The following is a 12,100-nucleotide window of genomic DNA, read 5'->3' as shown; positions in this document are numbered from 1 at the left end:
CTCGGGAGAGTGGCGGGAAATCCGAGGCACCGGTGGCGGCGTCACGGCGGTGGGTATGGCCCCGACGGAGTGGCTCAGCTGTGGCAGCACCACACAGCCCCCCGAGGTGTCAGTCCTCGTCCCGGGTTGACTGGAGCACCTCGCCTGGGTTGCCCCTACAAGGTAGCGCCGCGGGGTCCGCGGGACTCGTCCGGCTCTCGTGGCTGGCCTTGGCGGTGGTGGCTCCACCTCTCGGGGTTCCGGCGGCGGTCTCCTCCTCCACTCCAGTGGTTCTCACCGGTCCTGGGTACGTGCGAGTTGGAAGACAAACTCGGTAGCGGTAGGGTGCAGGGGCCATCATACCCGTCTCTCCTGGCTCGGGTCGGGACCCCCTGGGGCCCGGGGCTCCGTGGGGCCCATACACTGTGCAAGGCCCCCGGGTATGGGGGGGGGGGGGGTGTGGGGACCCCGGGGTATCGGGGTCCTCGAACGGCGGGGTTCTCCCTCGCTGGGGCCGCCCTCCATGGTTTTATTCGCCGGACATTGACCACCATCTCCCGGCCTCTCTCCCCCCCTTGAATCAGTACCGTCCAGGGGGAGATCTGTCGCCCCACGGTCCAGGGTCCCCGCCAGTAGGTGGTTAGCTTCCCCATCTGTCCGGCCCCGACGCGAGGGGTGTGCAGCCACACCTTGGAGCCCGCCGAGTAGAAGGGGGCTCCATCCGGGGTCGGGCGCCCTGCTCCTGCCGCTGGTGTGCGGCCTCGCCTTGCAGGTAGGCCCGGACCCTAGCTCCGCATAGGGTCGAACTCACTACCCTGGTCAGTAATGACTCGTTCGGGGATCCCGTGCTTAAGTACGTAGTGTTCCACGAATGTTCGGGCCACTATGAGGGTTGTCTTATCGGGGATGGCCACCGCTATGGGATAGCGTGTGAAGTACAACACCGCTACAAGAATATATCGGTTGCCCCGGTGGGATCGCGGCAATGGCCCCTGCAGGTCGATCCCAACCAGCTGATTCGTCCGACTGACGCGGAACGGTCTCAGGGGGACCTGGTATCGCGCTGGTTTGGGCCCGCATTACTGACACGCGCGGCAGCCCTGCACCCAGGCGGCCACGTCTTGTGCTAACTTGGGCCAGAGATATTGGCGATGCAGGGTCTCCCCGTCGTGGCCCCCGAGCAGGTGGTCATGCACTAGTCTTAGCAGCTGGGGTCGCACCTGGGCGGGAACACAGATGCACCCAGGCTGGCCGGCTTCGGTGAGCTCCCGTACCACCCCGTTCTGCATGCACAACCGGGCGTACAAACCACGCCAGGGTCCTGGTAGGGTGTCCCTCTTCTCCCGTAGGGCCGCTTACACCGCCGCCAGATCTGGATCCTCGCAGCTGGGTCCATCTCAGCTACTCGTCGTCCAGGCCTGGGAAGGCGCAGCCGATGTTCTCCTGGATTCGATTGGGTGGGGTTAAGCGACCCGTTGGGCCCCGGGGCGTGGGCTCCGCGTCCGCCGGGTGGTCCCCCGGTTCCCTGGTTCCCCCTGCCGGGGTTTCTGTGGCACATATTGCACTCTCCCCTGCGAGGGGGGGTTTTAGTTTCGGCGCGCCCTCGGTGGTCCGCTGTTTGCTGGCAGCGTCCCCCCGTGAAGCACGGGCAGACTTCCTCCGCCCTTGTCTCGGCGCACACCGCGGGTCGCCTCGACAAGGCGTCCGCGTTTGCATGTGTACGCCCAGCTCTGTACTCGATTTGCAATTTGTACTCATGCAACTCCGCTAACCATCGGGCCATCTGCCCCCGTGGTTCCTTGAACGTAAGGAGGAAATGCAGGGCATGATGGTCGGTGCGCACCCGACATTTCCTGCCATACATATACGGTCGGAACTGTTTACACGCGAAGATCACGGCATACAGTTCTTGACGGGTCACGCAATAATTCAGCTCGGCCCCACTCAGGGTCCGACTGGCATATGCGATGACCCGCTCCGTCCCACCCTGCACCTGCGACAGCACCGCGCTCAGCCCACTGCTGCAGGCATCGGTGTCTAAAATAAAATTAGTGGTGAAATTGGGGAAAGCTAGAGTGGGGGTGTGGGCGAGGTGGTCTTTGAGGGTGGTGAAGGCCGTCTGGCAGGCCTCCGTCCACTGATAGGGGTTCTTAGGGGAGGTGAGTTGGGTGAGGGGGCATGCAATCTCGCTGAATCCCTTTACAGATCGACGATAATAGGTGGCGAGCCCCAAGAATGATCTCCGTCAGGTTCCTTGGCCGTGGCCATTCCACTACGGCGCGTACCTTCTCCGGATCGGTGCACACCCCGCCTCGCTGACTCGGTGACCGAGGTATGCCACCTCGCACTGCGCAATGTAGCACTTACGCGGCTTGAGCTTGAGATGGGCTGCTCGCAATCGCTGGAACACCTCTCGCAGCCTGGACCAGTGTTCCGACAGATCTACTGAACACTGTCACCTCGTCCAGGTAAATCAGGCACTGTTCCCACTGCAAGCCCCGCATCACCAACTCCATCAATCGCTGGAACGTTGCGGGCGCGTTAGTGAGTCCGAACGGAAGCACTCGAAACTCGAACAGTCCAATTGGGGTGGTGAATGCGGTTTTTGGCCGATCCTCCTCTGCCATCTCCACCTGCCAGTACCCGGACCCCAGATCGAGGGTGGAAAAATACTGTGCTATTGCGAGGCTGTCAGAGGTGTCGTCGATGCACGGTATGGGGAAGGCGTCGCCGAGGGTGACTGCGTTCAACTTTCGGTAATCAACACAGAATCGGGTCGACCCATCCTTTTTCGTCACTAGCACTACCGGGGAAGACCAGGGGCTCGCCGAGGGCTGGATTATGTTATCACGTAGCATATCCGCGACTGCCTCTTTGATCTGGGTCCGATCAGGCGCGCCCACTCGGTATGCAGGGAGTTTGATGGGTCGGGCTGCACCTGTGTTAATTTGGTGCTTAACAAGGTCTGTCCGGCCCATATCTGAATCGTGCTCACTAAACACGTTGGCGTGCTCCTGCAACAATCCGCACAGTTGATCGGCCTCCCCCTTAGGTAAATCTGCCCAAGGCACATGTAACGCATCATGCAAGGGAACGATCTCGGCTCGGGGGGTCGGGCCGACTCGCCAGGCCAGATCCTGGTTGTCCTCGGGGCAGCCAGGGTCTTCCGCCCAGAGTGCAAACACCGAGTCGTTAGAATGGCGTGCGTGCAGGGGGTGTATGGTGGCTACCGTGGTGCGTCGTCGTAGAATTTCCGGGGTACTGTGTGGGTTAAACACCCGCATAAACAGTCGGCCCTCATCTGCGTTTACCAGTGTGGCTGACCCCACAACTCCGTACCGGTCCGCCAGCTCCGGGTGAGGAGTTAGCATTACCTCGCCCGATGGTCGGTGTGTGGGGTCGGCGGAGGGTGTTGCTACGGGCACCAGCATCTCGGCAAGCGGGCCGATGGTGACGGCCGACACCAGGGTGGCGGCCATGGGTGTGAAGTGAGGGCGATTCCGTTCTTGTCCCAGGAGCGGGATCCTCTCCCCGCTGTCCTCCACGGTGGCGCATCGCTGGCCTGGCTAGTCGTTGAGCCCCAGTTTCTCCAGGAGGTCCGTACCCGCAATACACTCATGGCACAACACACTCGAGACATAGAATTCCTGTGTACACACCTGGTGTCCGAGACGGACCTCGAGGGAGATCCTTCCCAGCAACCCCATCCCGGCTCTGCTCGCTGTGTGCCTGCAGGCGGCTCACGTCAACCCCGAGCACGCTGCAGTGTGTGGCGCTCACGAGTGAAGCCACTGCCCCCGTGTCGAGTAGGATCCAGGTGCGCTGCCCGTTCACCTGTCCTACCAGTGATGTGGCCCCCGTGATCGCCGCCACCAGCTCCCATAGCCAGTCACCTGTCCTCACCGCGTCCTTGGGTGTTGTGGTCGGAATCTGTGCGGGGGTCACTCGCTCACCATTATTACTATCGTTGTTTTGTTTTGGGACCTCGTCGATTGCACCCTTAGGTGGTCCACTCTCTAGGGGGCGTTGGCGTTTAACCCTGGCGCCTGTCTAGTGCGGGCGATTTGAGGACAGTCTCTCACGAGGTGCCCGCGGCGGTCGCACAGGTAACACGCTCGGGGAAGGGCGGTGGCCCCGTAGGAGCTTCCCCGCACGCTCCCTCTTTCCCCTCCCGTACGCCGCTGCCCAGACTCTGCCTCTAGTCGGGCCACCCTCCCGGCTAGCCCCCCTACCGTGGAGCGCATTTCCCCCATTTCCGACTGAATGGTCTCCACTGTGGACTGTAGTTTGGTGATATGGCCACCAACTTGGGTCACCTGGCCGACTATATCACCCATGCCGGTCTGTAGCCCTGCTACCCATCCCGGGGTTGTCTCGCGGGCTACCGGGGGCTCCCTTTCCCGACCCCTTACCGTCGTGGCGAGCTCCTGTTCCTCCTCTTCCTACTCTAACGACAGGCTTGCGATGGTGCGCTCTCTTCCCAGCCCCCGGAGCTGCGCGCGTTCGCTGGAAATTCCTTCACATTTACGCGCGCGCTCGACAAGGGCGTTAAAGGGGAGACGTGTATAGCTCATGTCTGGCTGCCACCACGACGTGCGAGTCAAGTATCGCTGGATCTTCTCAGCGGCAAGCTCCTCAATCATCTCTGTCGTGTATCCCAGGTGTGCGATCTTTGTTAGCTCGCGCACATCCTCGGCATAATCACGCAGGTCCTCGCCGGGTTGGCGGTAGCGTACCTCTAAGGCTGCTTTTGCCTACTCCTCATCACGCGTACCGAAACGCAGATCAAGTCGGCGCATCAGTTCCTCTAGCTGTGTCTGCGCGCTTGTGGGTAGGGCTTCCACAAAATTGGCTGCCCGCCCATCCAGGTTCATAATAAGTTGGCGTAACGCCTGCGCGTCCGTCCACCCATTAATCTCTTTAGCCCCTATGACGTTGCGGGCGAATGCCTTCCACCAAGGAGCCCGCCGGCTGGTAAATATATGCCATATTTTTGCGTGGGGTAACGCGGGGGTTCGTACCGCTTCTGACGCCAAACTGTGGGGGCTGCCGTCCCCCGCCATCACTGAATTGTCGGGGCCGTTGCCCCCTGACTCCCCCATTACATTTGTACTACTACCACCTGGCAGTTCTGTAGGGTTCGGGTTAGCGACCTCCAACTCCTCGCCCCCCGGGGCCCCTGACTTTGTTACCGACCGCGTTGGCATGGCTCAATTAGTGGGCTTGTACGCTTTACTCTTGCGGCGCGCTACGCGGGTTCAGTGGCGGCGTGCTGCGGTGAGCGCGCTCGCGAAGCAAGACTCTGTCCCGTACGTAAAAAAATGGGTACGGCGCACTGATGCGTGACTCACGTACGTAAACAAATGGGTACGGTGCGCCGACGCGTGATTTCAGTACGTAAACAAATGGGTACGGTATGCTGACACATGACTCCCTCACACACACGCTCTACGCGCCTAGGCAATAACAAACCCAACACCGATACCTGCCCAGCCCCATACACCAATCACACGCGAGGGAGTTGGGTTCGGGGGTGAGAGGGCAGGGGTGTCTGCCGTGCGCGCGCCGCTTATTGGAGGGAGTCACTCCGCTCTGATTTAAAAGGGCCGTTTAAACAGCCGCGCGTGTACGCGCACACCAGGCGCTTAGCTCTCTGCTTCGCTAGAAACAACCGCGCATGCACGCGACCGCAAGACACTCCCGTAAATAGTCGCCCAGGTATGCGAACGCTAAGCACTCCCGTAAACAGTCGCACAGGTACGCAAGCGCTAAGCACTCCCGTAAACAATCGCCCAGGTACGTGAACGCTAAGCGCTCCCGTAAACAGCCGCACGGGCACGCGAATGCTAAGCACTCCCGTAAACAGTCGCCCAGGTACGCGAACGATAAGCACTCCCGTAAACAGTCGCCCAGGCACGCGAACGCTAAGCACTCCCGTAAACAGTCGCCCAGGTACACGAACGCTAAGCACTCCGGTAAACAGTCGCCCAGGTACGCAAACGCTAAGCACTCCCGTAAACAGTCGCCCAGGTACGCAAACGCTAAGCACTCCGGTAAACAGCCGCACGGGCACGCGAACGCTAAGCACTCCCGTAAACAGTCGCCCAGGTACGCAAACGCTAAGCACTCCGGTAAACAGCCGCACGGGCACGCGAATGCTAAGCACTCCGCCTTCCTCTTCACACTCACAAAGACCACACGACACAGTTTATCCCTCTACTAGCTATTTTATTCACCGCGAGTAACCCGCTAAACTACTCGTGATTGTGTGGGTCAGCAGACTTTAGCTTATCCCTCGGGGATCCTGGGCTGAACTTATCCTGCCTGCCTCTCCGTTTTCTTCCCTCTGATCAATTAGCCCGCACTCACCTTAGTCCCAATCTGATGCTGCAGAAGCTGTGGAACGGTGATGTTCCCGCACCCCGTGCCCCCCTGTCCAATCAGAGGTCTGGATTTTCCCGCCCTCGGATCACCGCTCTGGTGACGTCACCGCAGTGGTTTATTGGACGTCCGCTTTCCGTTCTTCCCGCTATCCGCCCACTGACTCGTGTTTGTGTGTGTGTGGTTCCACTCGCGGTGGCTAAACAGCCCCTGCCATGACCATGCCATTACAATCCCAGGTCACAGCACCGCGGTGCTCTTCAGCCTCGGGGGTAGGTCGCCCAATTTCCCGGCTGCAGGAAACCATGAAGCTTGATCTCATTAGGGGCTTCTGGATAAAAACCTGTTGGCCAGGTGACCTTCCCTCCCGGCTCTACGTGGGGTGTGTGTGCATTCGTGTGATGGGCGCGCCACGTCGGCGCCGTCACTCTCCGGTGGCTGCGTCACGGCGGTGGGCACGGCCCCGATGGAGCGGCTCCGCTGCCGCGGCACCACAACCTCTGGGTCACTGAGCCGCTTCCAAACACCCCCCATGTCAAATACATAAGCAGGAACCTGTATCGTGAGCAGCAGCATTATTTGAATACTCTGCCAAAACAATTTGAATTGTGGAGTGGTGGTACAATTCCGCAATAGCTTTATCATATCTCTGGTGATAGGAAGAATTTCTACAAGACCGAGTTCTAGAGAACCCCTTTACGCGATGTTTTGGTCTACTCTTCCACACTGGGCGGATGTTTCAGTAGAGGAAGGAGTACCCACAATTTAACGCACCGCATCCACGGCCCCTCTCCTAAGTGGGCGTCCCCAGCCCGAATGCTCGCAGGAAGCCCTCCCAGCCTCCCTGCTCGACGAACCAGGCCCCGCACACGTTCACCAACAAGGCGGCCACCACGTCCGTCACGGCCGACTTCTCCGCGTCGCTCAGACGTACGCAGTCCACCAGCCTCTTCGCGAGGGAGGAGCGAGCAGAGCACCACCAGGACCACCACGCGGCCCCAGCTCGCAGAGCCATCGCGGATGACTTCCCAGGCCACGTCCATGAGCAGCCGGCGGTGCCCTCGGTGCTCCACCCACTCCGTGTGAGGAACAGGTCCCCCAGGCAGTTGACCACCTCCTGCACCAGCTGTGCTGGCTAAACCTTCTGCAGCTGCTGGACCTGCAGCTGCTCCTGCACCTGCAGCTACTCCGTCTGTGTCACCAGGTGAGCCATGTAGCCGACGATCAGATCCGCTGTCAAGACGGTCAGCAGCTGCAGCACCTCCTTTTCCTCCCCCTCATCTTCTTCCTCCTCCTGCCCGTGTCTCATTCCTCCTCCCCGTGTCCCACTCCCTCCCCCTGTCTCCCTCCACCTCCCTGTGTCTCCCTCCTACTGTAATGTTTTGCTTTTGCAAAACACGTACTAATTTGTCAGTTACTCCCGAGATATATGGTATTTTAATTGTTTTAACAATCTTATCGATTTCAGCATTGTTGCTTTGCCATCGTGATTTGGCATTCAATGCTCTGTTTATTTGAGCATTATTGTAGCCATTCTGTCGTAGTGCTTCTTTAACGTGTTTAATCTCTCTCACGAGACTTTCACCATCTGACACTGCTTTAGCCTGATATATCAGCGTCTTGATAAGAGAGGATGTCTGAGCTGGGTGATGATGTGATTCTGCATTCAAATAGCATCAGTGTGTGCGTTCGCTTTCTGTAGACGCTGTGTGCTATTTTACCATTTAGGCCATGTCCAAGCAAAATATCTAGGAACGGGAATGTGTTATTCACCTCCATTTCCATGGTGAACTGGATGGCCGGGTTTTGTGCATTGAGATGATTTAGAAAATCATTAAGTGTATCTTTACCATGTGGCCAGGCAACCAAAGTGTCATCCACATATCTAAACCAAAAACATGGTTTCAATGTGCTCGAGACAAGTGCTCTTGTTTCAGAGTTTTCCATGTGCATATTTGCTATAGCCGGAGATAAAGGAGAGCCCATTGCTGCTCCTTCCTTTTGTTTAAATAAATCACCTCCAAAAGAAGTAAGTGTTATTTAAACAATGATGAGCCAGTTTCAGAATATATTTTGGTAAACCTGTATTCTTTACTAGTGTATCAAGTAATTTAAGTGACTCGTTCACTGGAACCTTAGTGAATAGAGAAATCACATCAAAACTCACCAGAATATCATTAGGGTAAAGTTTAATATATTTATTCACATTCACAAGATGTTCTGAATTTCTTATGTATGAAGATGTCCTCCCGATGTAGGGATGTAATTGTTTAGTTATATGTTTTGCTAATTTATATGTGGCAGAGCGAATTGTACTGACTATGGGTCATAATGGGATGCCGATTTCATGAATCTTTGGTAGCCCATACAGTCTAGATGGTTTTGAGGCCCTTGGAATTATTCGGTATTGCTCATTCTTAGGGATTAATGAATTTGCAATTATTGCAGTAGTCTGACGTTCTAAAGTATTAATAGGATCTCGTTTAATTTTAATGTGGGTACTTTTCTCTAGTAAATCTTTAATTTTATTATCATAATTGGCTCGTGGCATCACCACAGTAGTGCGGCCTTCATCAGCTGCCAGGATTTTAAAATCTTTATTTAAATGAATCTCTCTTAAGGCTTTTGCTTCGTTCGAGCTAATATTTATTTTTGGTACTTTGCTATTTTCAATTATTTTGGCAACCTCGTGTCTAGTCATCTCTGCCTCATTATGTGGAAGGAGTCTAACTGCTGATTCTACCTCAGCAATTATCTCATCCACTGGAATTGTGCGTGGGGTAACGGCAAAGTTAAGGCCTTTAGAAAGGACAGAGATCATGTCACTGGTTAAAACAGTGTTAGTCAAGTTCATTACGGGTTTGTTTTTAAATTGTTCGTTTTTAGTGGGTATTTGTTTATTATGAAGTCTAGATAATTTATTCATTTGGCTAGTTTTGGTTAGATTAAACACATTATCAGCCGATTGTTGTGTTATGGTCTCGATTATATTCCAATAATGCATTGATCTACTTGCTTATATCTAAGTGCAACTGCCTTAGAGATTCTGAAATGTAAGATAATTCACTCCTGTTGTGCTGTATTCTCTCTATTAATAATCATTTGCTAGCTTTGTGTAGTATTTGGTTAGCTTTAGCAGACTTTGTGATGTGTTATTTTAACTGCGTTTGGTATTAACTTCGAATCTCTGCACCTTTTGAGGAACGTCAGTGAAGATATCAATTCCATCCGCTTGATGCGGAGCTTCTCCAACTTTCTGGTTTTAAGAAAAGTATCCTCCCCATAGAGGTTAGTCAGTTTAACACGTAGGCTTTCGCGACCAATATTATTCATAATAAACGTGTTTGGGTTAGATCGCGTTATTAATAAATGTGTCGTAACCCTCCACCACCCGACACGGCCAATCAGTAAAAAAGTGTCATGTTGACAAAAGACAAAATAGTTCACTACTTTAGCCCACTGGTGTGTTGAAGAGTGAATCCACAACATTTACAATTTTTTAGTATGACGTTTCGCTGGTAATTACATCCAGCATCATCGGGCAATTCGCCAGAATGGTGAAGCCCTCACTCACTCGCGGTCTTAAATAGAGCAGCAGGGTGACATCATTTAATTCATTCAGGTGCAGTGATTTGAGGCGGAGTGGGGGGTATTTTAATTATATAATAGATTAGTAATCAGTCAAATGTTATGATCAGTAATAAGTTGTAGATTAGTAATTAGGTGTAATGTGTATTATTGTAATTATATACTACGTTAGTAATCAGTTAATTAGTATGTTTCCCCACAACGAGGGTATACAGCTGCTCTGACATGGGACGACCCTGTCGTACACCTCTTCTGAAGCTGACAGGGGCAGTGAGCGTACTGTTGACTTTGATTAGACACTGGAATTCAGTGTAGAGCAGGCGGTTCAGTCCCAGGAAGCTGGTCCCAAAACCAAACGCCCTCGGTGGTCCCATTAGGTACCCGTGGTCAAACGCCTTCTCTTGGTCGAGGGAGAGAAGCGCGAGTGCGAGCCCCCTTTCTCTCGAAGAGGGTGCTGAGGTCTCTGACGAGGAAGACGCCATCATGAATTGTTCTCACTGGGACCGTGTGGGCCTGGTCACTGCCCACCACCTGAGCCAATACAGTCTTCATCTTGGAGAATAGCGCTTTGGCCAGAATTCTTCTCTCCTTATAAACGTCTATGCCTGCCCAAGATGAAATCTGGAGAGACCTACCGCGCAGTCAGGGCCGCAGTCGCGACAGCAGCTCCCTGCGTCCCGGGAGCCGGTGCGGGTTGCCGGACCGCGTCACCGGCGCCGTTCGGAGCGCCGCGGGCGCTGTGTCGGGCGGAGTGGCGCAGCGCGTGCCCGTGGTGCCGTCGCCGGGCATTGCGCGCAAGCAGCATCACGTGTCGTGCAGTCAGGGCGGCATGGGTCGGTGGGTGGGTGTGTGGGTCGGTTTGGGTGGGTGGGTCGGTTTGGGTGGGTGGGTCGGTTTGGGTCAGTGGGTGGATGGGTGGGTCGGTGTGGGTGGGTGGGTCGGTTTGGGTCGGTGGGTGGGTTGGTCGGTCGGTGTGGGGTCGGTGGGTGGGTGGGTCGGTCGATGGGTGGGTGGCCACTCACATTGATTGACAAACATAGAAGCTGCAACCAATATCGGTGACTCTCATGTGGCCGGCCTGAGAGAGCATCACGTTGTCCTGGACGCACACGGGGAGGCAAGGGGAGGTCACGCTCAGAGGCTGCCCTGTGAGCGGTCAGCCAGCAGTGGATCGACCCACGAACAACGACAATTACAAAGGTCCCCTCGTGTAGCCGCTAGCAGGCTGTAGGGCCAAGTGCTGTTAGAAGTAGCTAGTAGCAGCACTGCCTATGCAAGCTGACAATGTGGCACACACAGAGGGAGTGGGTGGCCAGTACCACGGCCGGCCGCCTTTGTCTCCCCCATTGGGCGATGTTTACTACACACCACCGCTACAACAGGAGCGAGCGCGAGTGCGTCGTGGGGAGCGTGCGCGCCCCCAGAGTGCCCTCCGCTATCACCGGCTTTGATGACCGCGTGGACGATGCCGCGGGACTTGGTCTGGGCCAGGAAGCGGACGATTCCACTGGTGTATGACCTCAACGCGGCGTCGTTGATGCGCCAGATCACCGCTCGCTTGCTCAAGTCGTAGAGGCAATCCCGGCGGCGGCAGCAGCAGCAACGACGACGATAGCGATGATGACGGTAATGAAGATGATGATGACGATGATGATAATGACGATAATGATGACAATGACGATGGTGATAATCACGATGACGATGGTGATGATGACGATAGTGATAATGACGATAATGATGACGATAATAACAATGGTGATGATGCGTACTTCAACAGCTGCAGCACGAGGCAGTTGTGTCCGCGGAAGTGGAACGAGTGCAGGACGCGGATGACGCCGTGCAGCTCACCACTGCCCTCCCCTGCAGCTCCGTGATCACCTTCAGCTCCATCCTCTGCATCTCCATCTTGGTAGGGCTGTGTGCACACAGCAAGTCTGTGGGTCTCTGGGTCTCTGTGGGTCTCTGTGGGTTTCTACGTGTGTCTATGGATCTCTATGGGTGTTTGGGGGTCATAGTAGTTTTACGGAGGTTATTATTATTTTTTACTATTTTACTCATTATTTTGTAACCATGTATTTACTTCCATTATCTATTATTTTCTTCATTTATAATTATTACGACTGTGGCCGCTTTGTTAAGACCACCACCACCC

This window comes from Petromyzon marinus, chromosome 79 (genome assembly GCF_048934315.1).
Source record: "Petromyzon marinus isolate PM22_M1 ecotype Great Lakes invasive population chromosome 79, UKy_Petmar_22M1.pri1.0, whole genome shotgun sequence".
NCBI lineage: Eukaryota > Metazoa > Chordata > Hyperoartia > Petromyzontiformes > Petromyzontidae > Petromyzon > Petromyzon marinus.
The sequence above is the reverse complement of the archived record's forward strand: the minus strand, read 5'-3'. Positions refer to the sequence as shown.